This window comes from Meriones unguiculatus, chromosome 6, assembly GCF_030254825.1.
Source record: "Meriones unguiculatus strain TT.TT164.6M chromosome 6, Bangor_MerUng_6.1, whole genome shotgun sequence".
Classification (NCBI taxonomy): Eukaryota; Metazoa; Chordata; class Mammalia; order Rodentia; family Muridae; genus Meriones; species Meriones unguiculatus.
This window is the reverse complement of record NC_083354.1, coordinates 67445156-67459297: the sequence shown is the minus strand read 5'-3', so window position 1 is coordinate 67459297 and position 14142 is coordinate 67445156. Positions and strand designations below refer to the sequence as shown.

Genomic DNA, 14142 nt, shown 5'->3' with positions numbered 1-14142 from the left:
CCCAGCACCTGGGAGGCAGAGGCAGGTGGATCTCTGAGTTTGAGGCCAGCCTGGTCTACAGAGTAAGTTCCAGGACAGCCAGGAATACTGAAAAGCCCTGTCTCAAAAAAAGCCCAACCAAACCGCTTTATTTTACTCTGCAGGTATTGAGAGAACCAGGGCTGACATCCCCAAAAGTCACCAGGAACTAAGCCACAATTCACCAATTCCAGAAACAAGGTCATAATATTTCCTACCCAAGGAACAGCCTGAGGATAACCACAAGAATGGGAAGGTATCTTATCTCAAGGTGGGGCATCTCTGCTGGGCAGCCCACAGACCTTGTAGTAGAATATTTCATGGCACAGAAAATACCTAACATTCCTGATGTCTAAAGCTTGCTCAATGTTATGTTAGTTAGCCAACCACTTTGTAACAAGCTTTCCCTTGCTGAATGTCATCCAATCCAATCGTGTAACTACAAAGCTGGGAATCCCAGTTCTTGCTCAAACCCCAATAAAAACCCTGCCATGCAGCTGCTCGGGACTTTCCTCTCTGATCCACTGTGACCAGGGAGAGACCAAGCTTGAGCCCAAATAAAGCTATTTGCTCTTGCATATGTGATCAGGACCCTGGTGGTCTTTGGGGACCCTAAGATCTGCGAATAACAGTATATATTAAAATATTTTAACAGTAGAAAACAAGAATGACTCTGGTGGGGAGACCTGTTTACTATGTGACCTAGGTTAGCTTAGACCTTCGGGAACCCCCGGTTTTAGTGTTGAGAGCTGGAATGACAGAAGTGGGCCGTAGGCCCTGCATATGTAAACATTTTCCTTTTACAAACAGTATGTAAGCTTTGTTTTTACTTTTTAACCTAAATAGTTCATATATAGCCTTCATGGTAACTTTATAATCGGTTTTGGTAGTTTTCCAGTTTGTTTTCTTGGATGCTCAACTCTGTGACATCCATACCAATAAGGAAAATGCTATGCCTTCCTGACTGCCTCAGCTTCTCACTGGGTAGCACAGGTTTGCCTGGACCCTTCAATCCTTCTGCCTCAACTTCCTGAGTCCTGGGATTATGGCATTCACCGTCAGGTGTGGCCAACCATGAACATCGGTTCTCTTTAAACTTCTTCCACTGTGAACTCCATTTTGAGGTGGCTTCACCCATTATTTTACTGATTAAAATGACCTTCCCTATTGGGATGAATAATCTTCAAGGTCTACTGGAGGAGATTTAGTCGCCTAGGAAGCGCCTGGATTAACTAAGGAAAATCCACCCTAAATAGAGGAGCCCCTACAAGCATTTCTCTCTGCTTCATATTCTACACAGCCCTGCTGCCAAGCTTTCCACCGTGATAGGCTATGTCTGCTCTTAAGCCACGAGCCAAAGAAATCCCTCTTCTTTAAAAATGTTTTCTTCTGGTGTTTTGTCACAGGACCAAGAAAAATAACCAATACACCTATTTTGAGATTAGGTGATCTTCACTGAAATTCCTCCAGAACTTTAATGGGAAATCATCTCTGTCTACTAGTTAAATTCTGCCCTTAATTGTATTTTAATTGAAATCACAAGTAGCAAATTAAAGAAAGAGAAGCTGTCTATTCTAAAACCACAAGATAGCCATCTTTTCTTTCAAAATCTAAGTATTATAGTACATCAGGCTTGCTACAAATAACTGACAATAAATACGTTTTAATAATTTTAACTTCAACAAAATAACAATATGAAATGATAAACCTGCCTAATGTATATACAATATATATAATATTTATATTCTATAAAAAACCAACTAGTATTAGAATTTAAAGTAACTTTTGTAAACTTCTGTAAATTTATTTGCATGATAAATTTAAAAAAAAAGCTGCTTAAATCTCAAAATTTGTTCAGCATTTTCCTCCCATTAAGCCAATTCCTCCACCTAACCTTCCTGATGATGATAATAATGGTCTCCACTAGGTTTACGTTGGTCTTCTGCAGTGCTAAGGATCAAACGTAGGTCTTCAAAGATGCCTGGTGAGCCCTAGTGTTTGTTTCTTTCAGCTAGGCTCAGTGGTACGCACCTGCAGGCACAACTCTGGTCATGAGTCTGGCATCTTCCTGTGGTACACAGCAAGACCTGGTCTCAAAACAAAGAGTGTCTACATGTGGGTAGAGCGACACCACTGACGTTACAACAACCAATCTAAACACAAGCCATCAGCTGCTGAGTGGCTATTTTCCAGTATCACAAGCTGACTCCCTAAGTAGACACTGTGTACACTGGAGTCTAAACGGGTCACTTCAACCTACAGCATTCTTGAGATGTGACCCTATTAAGTCATTCAGGAGATGCTGATGCAGGCTGTTTGGCTCTTCTGGAAACCCATAAAGGCTCGGCTTCACACAGTATAGAAAGGAAGGTGCCTAGAAGGCCAGAGAGGATTAAGTGCAGCACACTGCTACCGTTTGAGTTTGTGTCGTCAATCCTAAAGGCTTTGTGGTAAAGGTCAGCTTGGCACTGTGGGAAGGGTTGGACGTCTTTAAGAGTGGGGCCTACCACAAGGCTTGAGTTATTAAGAACATGCATTATAGTTTTAGCAGTTATCTTTCTTTGAACTCCAAAGCTATTTCTCCATGGGCTCATGTAAGGATGAGTTATCTCAAGGCTTTCTAAGGAGGACACCATCATTTCAAGCACAAAGCAGAGATTACTCTCTCTAATCACTTATTTACTCTTACTTTCACCTCACATTTATTGACACTCTGTGCTAACCATGATACTAAGTGCTGTAATACAAAGTTTTCAGAGAACTAGGCAAACCAATCAGTGTGATGAATGCTACAACAAAGGTAGCCCCAGCAGCCTTCTCTAAACAGACAGGACTGACAATTTAGAGACAGGAAAGCGTCCAGCTACTTGAGCAAACTCAGTACAATGGCACCAGTGCTCTCTGCTTCCACTGTCGAGCCCTCTTCTGAGCCCCCTCTCACCCGCAGTCTCTCAGCTGTCTCACTGGTTTTCTGGCTTCTGCTCCTGCATCCTACCCAACAGGTACTGTGTGCAGTCTATGGGAACAGTGGCCAGAACCAGTCGTCGTGACAAGCTAGCACTGTGTCATCCCTCTGCAGAAGCCCCTCCAGCCTCATGAGGAGTGAAAGTAAAAAGCCTTTACAAAGGCCCAGAAAAAAACAGTGCTTAGGTCCCTGCTGACTTCCTCTCCTCCACACCACTGCTCACTCTATTCCAGTGACCCCGATGTCCTTGCCCCCTTTAACACAAAAGCCCACACACCCACCATTAGCCCTTGGTGTTTGTAGTTCACTTTGCCTGGAGTGTGATTTCTCTGTATACCCACCCGTCTCAGCTCTGGTATGTCTTTGCCTCCAGTGTTACTTTCCTAGTGAAGCTTAATATAATTTCTTTTTCTTCCTTGTTTTCCCTTATCTTTTCCCACTGTCACTTAATACCATGTTCCTCTTCCTCTCACTCATCTCCCTCATTTCCTTCATTTTGACCCCACATCTCTAAGTAGCCCTGTACGGCCTAGAATTTGCTTTGTAGACCAGGCTGGCCTAGAATTTACAGAGACCCACCTGTCTCTGCTCACAGCGTACTGATACTGAAGGTGTATTCCAGCACAATCATAACTCAGTATTTAATTTACTTATTATATTTCTTATCTGGCTTCCTATTCCCACTAAAACAATTTTATCCATTTTTAAAACTCAAAGCATAGTTTCACCATTTTAAATATTATGGAATTTCCCAATAATCTCCTGTAGTGTTGGCTGTAACTATACTTTATTTGATACTAAGTGTTCAAATTTCCTAAAAATACTACAGGCTTACTGGAGCACAGTGTGGTGGTAAGTGGAGTGTCAATGAGCATCAACATTTGCTTAAAATTTCTATTTTGTATGTATGTGTGTGTGTGTGTACATATATAAAAAACAGAATTAACAACAGAAAAACCTACTTCTAAAGGTGTATACCTTTATTGATGAGGAGTTCTATGAAAAAATGTTAGAAACATACAGATGCATTTTAATAAGAATTTTAATAAAATTTTAATAAAATCTGTACCACCCAAGACTGAATGAAAAATAATGCTGACAACAGCAGGTTTTTTAAATGATTTATTATTTTTATTTTATGTGCACTGGAGTTTTGCCTGCATGTATGTGTGAGATGCCCTGAAATTGAAGTTACAGACAGTTGTGGTGGCCATGTGGGTTGAACCCTGAACCCCAATCCTTTGGAGGAGTAGAGAATACTCTCAAACGCTAAGCCATCTCTTCAGCCCTGAAAGCACTAGTTTTAATTTTGTAATAATGAATGTTCTAAAAGTTAAAAGTTTGCTGTATTCTAAGCCAATAACATGGGCCATCCTCACACGGATTCCTGGAAGGTAATTAGTTCACCAGCTGCAGTGACACTACAATAAAAAGCTTCCCTAGAGGGAGGAGAACAAAAAGTATCAAGCACCAGAAAGATGCTCTCTACAAATCTTCCCCAGCACATGTTTAAATAATAAACGTCGTTCGTGTACCTTTAGATGGTTTATAAAAATAAGCAATCAATTCTGCAGCCACAACATTATTTCTAAAGGAAATCTATGTGACTCATGACGCCTGTAGATACACAGAGACAAAGCACACATATTTTACCAGTTTATTACAGTAAGCAAATAAGCGTGGAATGAGAGCGCACATAACTGTCTACTTAGTGCTTACTGAAACATTTATAAGAGCTGTTATCTCCCTAATAACAGACAGACAGCGTGCGATTTTAGAGAGGAGAAAGGCTTCATATTTTTTAACACTTCACTAAAAAGTAACTGAAGAGTGTAAAGTGAAAAATACTCTGTGCAGTTAGCAGGTAATGGACCATATTATCAACTCAAGTTAGATTTATAGGGTACAAACTAGTCACTAATAGTTATTTTATGACATAGCATGTCTGCTTTTTCTTCAGATTATTAAGATTAAAGTTGTAAAACTTCTTTTGAACATAGCTGTTCAAAATGATTGAATTATAAAATTTGAAATGAGACTTGAAAAATAAAACACAGAGTATCGACTGAGTGGATTATAACAAGCCTCTGTCAGCAGCTGCTCTACTATTTCAGAGATGACATTTCCACATAAAGCTTTATGAAAACGATGTTTTTCAGCCTTTTATGCTTTAATCTGTATTTAGTTACACAATCATCTTTAAGTATTATCAATCTGTTTTGTTTTCAAATTTCAAAAAAAACTCTGAAGAGCTGTAATATAGAATAAGCTGCTCTCTTTGTGCCTTGTTTGTTTGGCTTATTTTACAGCAGTGTCTACTCAGATATGATTTATAAAAGTGATGAGGTAAGAAGTGGTTGTAAGCAGAGGTACACCGCATCTTTTATATTACTGTTTTTAAAACCAATATACATCTCAATTGGTAAGAATTATAAGGCAGAAGGCCTCAATATTGTCTTATTTACCCAGTAAATGCAGAAAGCGAGCCCACTGTATCACCAGTACACTGCACTGGACAGCACCTAGTATAGATTTCAAAAAGCAAAGGGCAAATTTGCTTTACCCCTACCTGGAAACACAGATTCAAAGAAATATATTGGAACCTTCCAGAAAGCATTACTTTAAATTAATAGTCTGTTATCTTAAGGATAACTTCTTAGTCACGTCTGTAAATCTGACTATTGTACAAAGTAACTGTGCTAATTTCTAATATTTTGAGTAATGAGCACAGATCATGAAAAATGGAAGTTTTTTTTTTTTTTGGTAACAATCAATACATGGTAAAAATCTGTAGGGTCTGGAGAGAGAAACCAATGGTTCAGAGCACTTGCCTTGGTGTAGTACCTGGGTCTGATTACACCTGGTGTCTCATACCATGTAAAACTCTAGTGGATCCAATGCCCTCTTCTGACCTCTGTGACCACCAGGTGCGCATGTGGTACACAGACATACAAGCTAGCAAAAGACTCAGACAAAAAGTAAAGAATGGAAAATTTCTTTGTAGGCATATCTGAACACTTGTACACTTAATGAAGTCATTAATATATGCATGCCAGTAAACAGGGACCAGGAAGCATTGTCTATTTGTGTGAGTCTGTGCCCTAAAAATGGCTTTAACATTTTAAGTGGTTGTAAAATCATGTATTTTATGATATTAAAAACATGTAAGGCTTATATTTTAGTTTCTAAAATATTTCTTAGAACAGATGCATGTTCATTTTTATACTCTCTCTCTCAGGCTGTTTTTGTCCCATGATGACGCCATTGACTGGCTACAGTCTACAAGTCTCACACTGTCTGGCCCTCCTTTACAAAGAACCTGGGGCTGAAGACTCAACTGTACAGTACTTGTTCACCAAGTACAAGGCCCTATGGTTCCATCCCTAACACTACCTATGAAGGTTTCTGGCCCCACATAAAGAATGTGTCATTCTGCACTTATTCTGTAGAAGAAGTTACTTCACAACATTCTGTTCTTTCCTTTCTCCAAAGACAAGTCTATAAGCTTTACTAGCAACACATTTAATTAAAACAAAAATCTGCTTAGTAGAATTTGGCTATAGGCTTGCTGTTTATAGACTTCCTTCCTAACATCTCCAGGACTTCAGCATGTTGAACTTTGTCAGAGGCCTTTTCTGCATCAACAGATGATTTCGCAGTTCCTGCCCATCAGTCTGTTTATATGCTGTACTACATTTCTGGATTTATGTACCGTGCAGCAGCCTTGCCCTTGCATCTCCACGATGAAAACCACTTGCTCATGCTCTAGATCTTGTTAACATGTTCCTGAACTGGGTCTGCAAGTATTTTGCTGAGAAATTCTGCATCTGTGTTTATCAGAAAAAAAAATTGATCTATAGATTGTCCTGTTTACCTAGTTTTGGTATCAGGATAATAGTGGCTTTGTTGAATAAACTCTTCTAGTGCTTCACCTTCTATTTCATGGACTAAGTTAAGAATTGTCATTAACTCTTCCTTAAAAGTTTGGTAAGAATTCAGCAGTTATTATGGACCTGGGCTTTTCCTTGTTGGGGAACTTGCTAACAGTTTCACTCTCACTACTTGTAATGCGTCTATTTAAGTTATTTATATCTTCTAGCTTTAATTTTGGTAGGTCACATGACTTTAGATACCTCTGGCTGTGTTGTTCTCCTTTAGCATTGCTTTGGCTATTCATGTTCTTTTATGCTTCCACTGAAATTACTAGATTTTTTTCTAGATTTATAAAATATATCACTGGAATTTTATGGGTATTACATTAAATCTGTAAATTCTAGCAGTACAGCCATTTCCACAATATTAATTCTGCCAATATAGGAACATGGAGGATCTTTTCATCTCCAGCATATTCTTTTGAGTTCCTTTCTGTGTCTTCTATTTTCATTGTAGAGATCTTTCACATTTTAGGTTAAGTTTATTCCTAGGTACTTAAATTAAGGGAGATTGGGGGGGAAACTACTATGAATGGGATATATTTTTCTCAGTCTTTTTCTCTGATAGTACACTCCTGGTATATATGAAGGCTTGCTATGTTGCTGATGTTTGTATCCTGAAACTTTACTGTGCTTATGAACATTAAGAGTTTCTTAGAACCCCATCGTCTCTATGTCATCACAAATAAGAATGATCTGAATTCTTCCTTTCTTAATTCTACCTTCTTGTCTTTCTCTTGCCATAGCTAAGACTTTAATCACTATATGGGCTAAGAGAGTGGAGAGTAGGCATCCTTGTCTCTTTCCTGATTTTAGGAAATGCTCCCCAACTCCGTTTTCTTTTTTTCTCTTTCCCATACTACATAATGATATGCTAGTGTGCTTTTAAATCCCTTCTATTCCTATCAGTACCATAAGCCCCTATAAAAATGCTTCTCTTAAAAGCAGGGCTTCAACATCCTCCCACAGCAGATGGGGACTAGCATAGAGACCCACACTGGACAATGTGCAAAGAGTAAGACAGCCTGGAACACACAGTTCTAAGTGGGATGTCTCCATCAATCCCCTAACCCCCAAGGATTCAGAGAACTTTGCAGAAGAGGCAGAAAGAGTATAAGAGCTAGAGAGGATTGGGGGACATCCAGCAAACACTGTTTTCTAGACACAGACTGATGCACATATGTTCACAGATGTGCTGTATCCCCCTTGCAGTCAACTGAACTATAAGTTAGGGATATGGGTTCCAGGATGAGGGACATGGATCTCATCTCAGGAATATGAAAAGATATCTCAGTCCATGTACATTATGTTACATTGTATGTTTACATATGTACATACACATGTACATATATGTTAATTTGAAATAAAAGACCCACCCAGGATGCCTTATTAACTCTGACAGAACAGTCTTCTCCAAAGATGGGCAATTGGTTCTCCGAGATCAAAAGACAGAAAGAGAGACACAAACACTTGTATAATCATATACACAATCTTTCTGATTTGTGTACAGATATTTAAAATCTCTCACTGACAGAGAACTTGCACAGGAACCTTAGGTTCTTTAGAGTCCAAGTATGTGAAGGAAAGCCATTTGATGACCTGCACCCCTATTCAAATTTACATTAATCTGTTTTTCTAGGTTAAATGCTTTAATTATTTGAGAATTCTATACAATGTATTTTAATCATATTCATTCCATTCCCTCACCTCTTCCAAGTCCAGTTTGTTTTGGCCCACTACCCCTGGCATGAAGCCTGCCCTGGAGTGTGGTCCACCGTGCAGGAATCACATCAGTAAAGAAAACTGACTTTCCCTCACCCAGCAGCACCCACTCAGGGACAACAGCTTCTCAACCAGGTTCCTTTCCACTTCCCCTCCCGCACCTGGGATTTTGTCTGGCTTGATCTTGGCAAGTCTTGAGCATGAAGTCATGAAAGTTCAAAATTCGTATGTTTACTTGTCCTGTTACATTCAGAAACTCCTAAGTCCTTGAAATCATTCATCGCTTGAGCTCTTCTCCTCTTTCTACCCCATCTCTGTGAAGATCACTGCATCTTGAGGGGGGGAGGGACCTTACATGTCCCATTTAGGACTGTGCACTCCAAAGTCTCTGTCACTGACCAGCTGTGGGTCTCTGTGTTAACTGCCTTCTACTGCACCTCTCCATGTCTGCCTTCAGAATTTCAGCTGCAGAACTTTATTTTCACGCTAATCAAAAATATTAACTCTTAGTATTTGGGCACTCTTCAGAAAAACAAGTCAGAATACTACTATTAAGAATGTCTGGGGTGTTGGCACACACCTTTAATCCCAGCACTTGAGAGGCAGACACAAGCAGATCTTTTGTGAGTTTGAGGCTAGCCTCATACACATATAACAAATTCCAGAGCAACCAGAACTACATAGTGAGATCCTGTCATAAATAAACAAATAAGTAAACAAGTGAGTGAGTGAATGACTGGAGGGAGGGAGAGAGGAAGTGAATGAACAGTGAGGGAAGGTGACATGATAGTGGGCAGAGCTCAGGCATTAGTCTGGATGCCTAGCATCACAACTCCCTAGGCTTCTCTTTCTTCTCTACAAAATGGGGCTAATTCTACAGATCTTTCCTGTTTTACCTAGTTGTTGTGAGGGCCAAATGAGATAGTATATGTGTAACTGATTTTTAAGCTCTACAAAATTAAATAAATGGCATTTGGGGGATTATTAGTAAACTGAGTTTTCAGTCATGTTGAAGCAGCAATCTGTCAGATGACAAAGGGTCATGAGGTTAAAAGTACACATCAAAAAAGCTGAATCATCATCGGAAAAAGGCTTTTATAACAATATTGCTATATTTATTGATAGTGCCATCCAAAGGCCTTTAAAAAAGCAATCCCTTCCCCCATGTCCTTTTCCCTCTCAGTTAGCAGTAGCTGAGGAGACTGTCTCTAAAAGGTTTCTAAATGATGTTGATGTTAAAATATATAGGATCACCATTTAACAGCCTTTTAAAGAGCAGTCCCTGCACCATCTTTGTTAACAACGAAGGGAGGTAGGGACTGTTTTTTTTTTTTTTTTCCAAAGGCTTTTAGAGGATGTTGTTAAAAGAATATATAGAGACATCATTTAAAAGCCTTTTAAATAACAGTCCTCCTCCTTCCCTCCCAATTGTAATGCCCTTGGCTTTCATTTATTTTGTACTACGAGCTGAAAATGGACAAGCCAACAGATTACTGGCTATAGCAGCATCCGTGGATGGAGGCTGATGCATTGCCTTTAAGAAGGCTGGTGTCTGGAAATAAATCCAACTCTTCAAAAGCCAAGTACCACATCTATACAGGATGCTGTCCACCACCCAATCATTGAGCAGTGCCCTTCTACTGTTTCCTCTGCCTACTTGCTGAACATACAAATAGGAACAGAATTGCAGCCAAACCAGTCTAAGAATTCCTAGGACACAAATACAACCCCGCCTCACTGCTCCCTCATTAAAGCTCCACCTACCTCAGGGCTAACCCTGTTCTCAACTCCTATCCTGCTGTTCTGATTGCCCAACTTCTGCCCACTGAGCACCACTTTAAACTCCACTAGAAGGAGACAGTGGTATTCATGCTGGCTTACTCGCCAGACTCAGCTGTGAGGGAGGGCAGCATGAATGGTATCATTTGGTTTAAAGCATTAAGTCTGACAGACAGTAGGTTCTGAGATAGGTCAGCAGTGATTAACCCTTTCATAACAACACAAAACACTACTAGCCTGGGGAATACAAGATATGAGACAATTTTTACATTTCTTGTTGGAATGGGCCTTTGCTAAAAGAATCACCACATTTTAAAAATAACTTTTATTAGATTCACAACACTTTAATGGATGTTTAAAAAAAAAAAAAACAACTCAAAATATAGCTTCCTAGGCACAGTGTGCCTCAACCTTAGATCTTAGTGACTTTATTTTTTTCCGGTCTTGCACAAAGAACACTGCACTTTTAATTTACTTAAATCACAGTAAACCATCACTTACTTGTTATCCAGCCTTTTCCTAGTAAGTTAAGTTAAATACCAAATATTACTGAGAATACAGGGGCCATCTGCAGGCCAACTCTTCTCACTGCTACACCTGCTGCCACAGGTCTTAACTGCCCTCCATTTTGACATCACTATTTTAATTTAGTTGTCATTTACCTTTATACATATTCTTATGCCCCGTGTTAACTAGCAATGTGGTAATCCTAAATAATACAATTTCTTTGTATGTTTTAGTTTTTCCAAAACACAAATAACATTTCTCTGATGCCTTAAAAGCATAAATGAGTTATTTAATGAGATAAATTAATGTTTTTGTAAAAAACCTATTGTAATTCTGACTCTATTGAAATATGTGTTATTTTCTTACACATCAAAAATAGCACTAAGAAGAGGTGAAACTTAATTTACTCTGAAATTTTCAAAAAAAAATTTGAGAGGATCGAAAGAGGCAATGGTTTAATTAGGCAGGAAACCATAATAGCAAGAACTCCAACTGAACCTAAGATGGTCAAAGAAGACATATTATAGTGGCCTTCAATGGCCTCCAATGAATGTGAGCTGTCTCTAGAAGGCTGCACTGCAGAAAGGGTAAGAATTCCATTTTCCCTACATCTCCAGAAAGAGCAGAGCCAGGCTGATTTTCAATTTAGGTCAGTGAGACCTATTTTGGAGCCCTGACTTCAAGGAGTATTCAATAATATGTCTGTGGGGCTCAAGAGATGGCTCAACAGTTAACAGTACTTGGTGCTTTCATAGAAGACCTGGGTTAGGTTCCTAGAACCCATGTGGTATGACTCAGCACCATCTGTAACTCCAATGCCCTCTTATGGTCTCTGCAGCCATTACACACATATGGTATACATACATACATATAGGCAAAACACTCATACATAAAATGAAATTCAAAAGGACAATAAGTTTGCATTGCTTTAAACCATCAAGTGTGTGGAAATAACTTGCCTTAGGAAGAAAACTGTGTCTCTAAAACCTCCTGCTGTGGATTCTTGTGCTGAGATCTACACGTGAAGAGTGTGGGACAAATGAGAGCAGGAAACTTTCGCAGGAGGTGGGAGACAGGAGAGGCAGCAGCCTCCCTCTGCAGAGCTTCAGCATTGGCATCAACACAACTGCCACAGACACTAATGGGCGTGAATGGTTCTCAGCCTGGATCTGTTTGCCAAAGGATTGGTTTAAAAGGATACTCACCCCAGCAGCCACCCTTTCATTTTAGTGAGTACCATGAGTTGATTGTGGTCTTAACTGGCAGGCACTAGGAACAAGGTCACTGCATCTTAACCTGCTTCAGGTGGCAGGTACCAGTCTTTTTGGTAAGAGATGAATGCAAAATGGGATTACTCTTAGGTTAATATTAGCACCAGTGATAGACTTTGGTGAACTACAGAACAGACACTTTTCAACAGGAAAAAGGAAGGAAAACAAAAATGGAAGGTACTCTGGGCAGGACAGAATAAAATGATAATGAGACAGCTGAGCTAGAAAGGAGTGGGGAGGTATTAACAAAGAACATTACCTAAAAAAAATTTTTTTAAAAAGGCAACTTTGCTAGAAACATCTCTTTTGGAAACAAAAATAACAAAGGTCTGATGTTTAGCTGGGTGGCATGGCACACACTTTGCATCCTGGCACTCAGGGCCCAGAGGCAGTCAGATCTCTAAGTTTGAGGCCAGCATGGTCTATGGAGTTTATTCCAGGGCAGCCAAGGCTACAAAGAGGAATCCTGTCTCAAAAAACAACAAAACAAAACAAACACACACAAAAAAGAGTCTGATGTTTACAAAGGTTATGTGGGTCTCTGAATGCAGGCTCTAATCATCTTGCAGCTCTTTGTATGAAAAAATTCACCTGTCTGTCACACGCTACAACTGTAGGGATGAGGAACACGTGTCAATGAGTGCTTCGGAAAAAAGTCACCAGATATGCAGCAAATGCAACCGAGAAGCATCAATTTAGGCCTGTACCAATCTGACAGAAGCCAGTATGGATGGAACGGCAAATGTGTCTTGGTAGAAATTCCACAAATGTAAAGGATGTTAAAGAGGCATTTGCTTTAATTCAGGCCACTATTACAAGTACAAGCAGGCTGTTTTTTCCTGCAGACTTGGCAGGCAACACTGGTCGTTGTCCTGCACACACCCTCTGCATAAGCATCTCTGCAGCTCAGCTCTCCTCTTCCACAGCAGCTCTCCATGATTTCTCCCTCCCTAGTATGTAAGACACGCCTGGAGACTGCAGCATGGCTTAATTGTTTACTACAACCTAAGACTGCAATATTCAGAAAGTAGAAGACATTGTGCACATTTATTTCTTGAGCCAGGGTCTCACTATGTTGCCCAGACAAGGTCTTGAACTCAAGATACTCTGGTCTTATCTCCATGTACCTTGGATTTCATGTGAGCCTCTGCACCTACCTTCCACACACATTTATTAATAGAATCATTTAGCTTTGAGAATGAAAACTTTCATAAAGAAACCATAACCTCTGGGGGCTCAATGGTTAAGGGTACTGTCTGCTCTTCCAAAGACCCCAGGTTCAATTCCCAGCACCTACATGGCAGCTTACAACTGTCTATAACTCCAGTTCCAAAGGATCTGACACCCTTATACCAGTGCACATAAAAAAACAACAACAACAAACAACAACAACAACAACAACAACAAAAAACCCAATCTCTAAACTTTTACTTGAAAGCAAAAGAGAATTCACCCCAGACACAAAAGCCAAATCTGCAAAGACTAAAAAGAACATTAAGCCATATTCTTTATTCTATCCAATCCATCCTTTGCAAACTGGGAAGCAAATTTCACACAGCTAGGATACATAATTTCCCTGTGTAATCTAACACCTGCTCAGGTCACCACACTGCCTGCTGACATAAGAGCCTTCTGATTGAGGCTCTGAAGTAAAATAGAGGCTTAAAGCAGCATATTTATAAACACAGACCCCTATGAAACACACTGGTCAATCTTAGAATACATATAACCTCATTGAAGATGGAAGGAATGGGAGGGGAGGGCTTTGTTAGGATTCCTGTGTGCCTGTTTACCAAAATATTGATGAGTTAATAACCTTCTCTAGGTGTGTCTCATTCTTCAAAGAATTAAAGGGAGTTGTTTTCCCAGGGGAAACTGCCATGCCAGATGCTAATTTCTAATAATTTTTTTAAATTGTCCTATCTGCTGCCTTGCTGTCTGTTTAAAC

The 14142-nt window shown here is 39.7% G+C and overlaps 1 protein-coding gene across 6 annotated transcripts in view; it reads right to left on the bottom strand.

Moving 5' to 3' along the window:
- Positions 1 to 14142, bottom strand: part of Ap3b1 (adaptor related protein complex 3 subunit beta 1) — a 214871-nt gene that overhangs the window by 40886 nt on the left and 159843 nt on the right. The gene's annotated exons all lie outside the window — the stretch shown is intronic.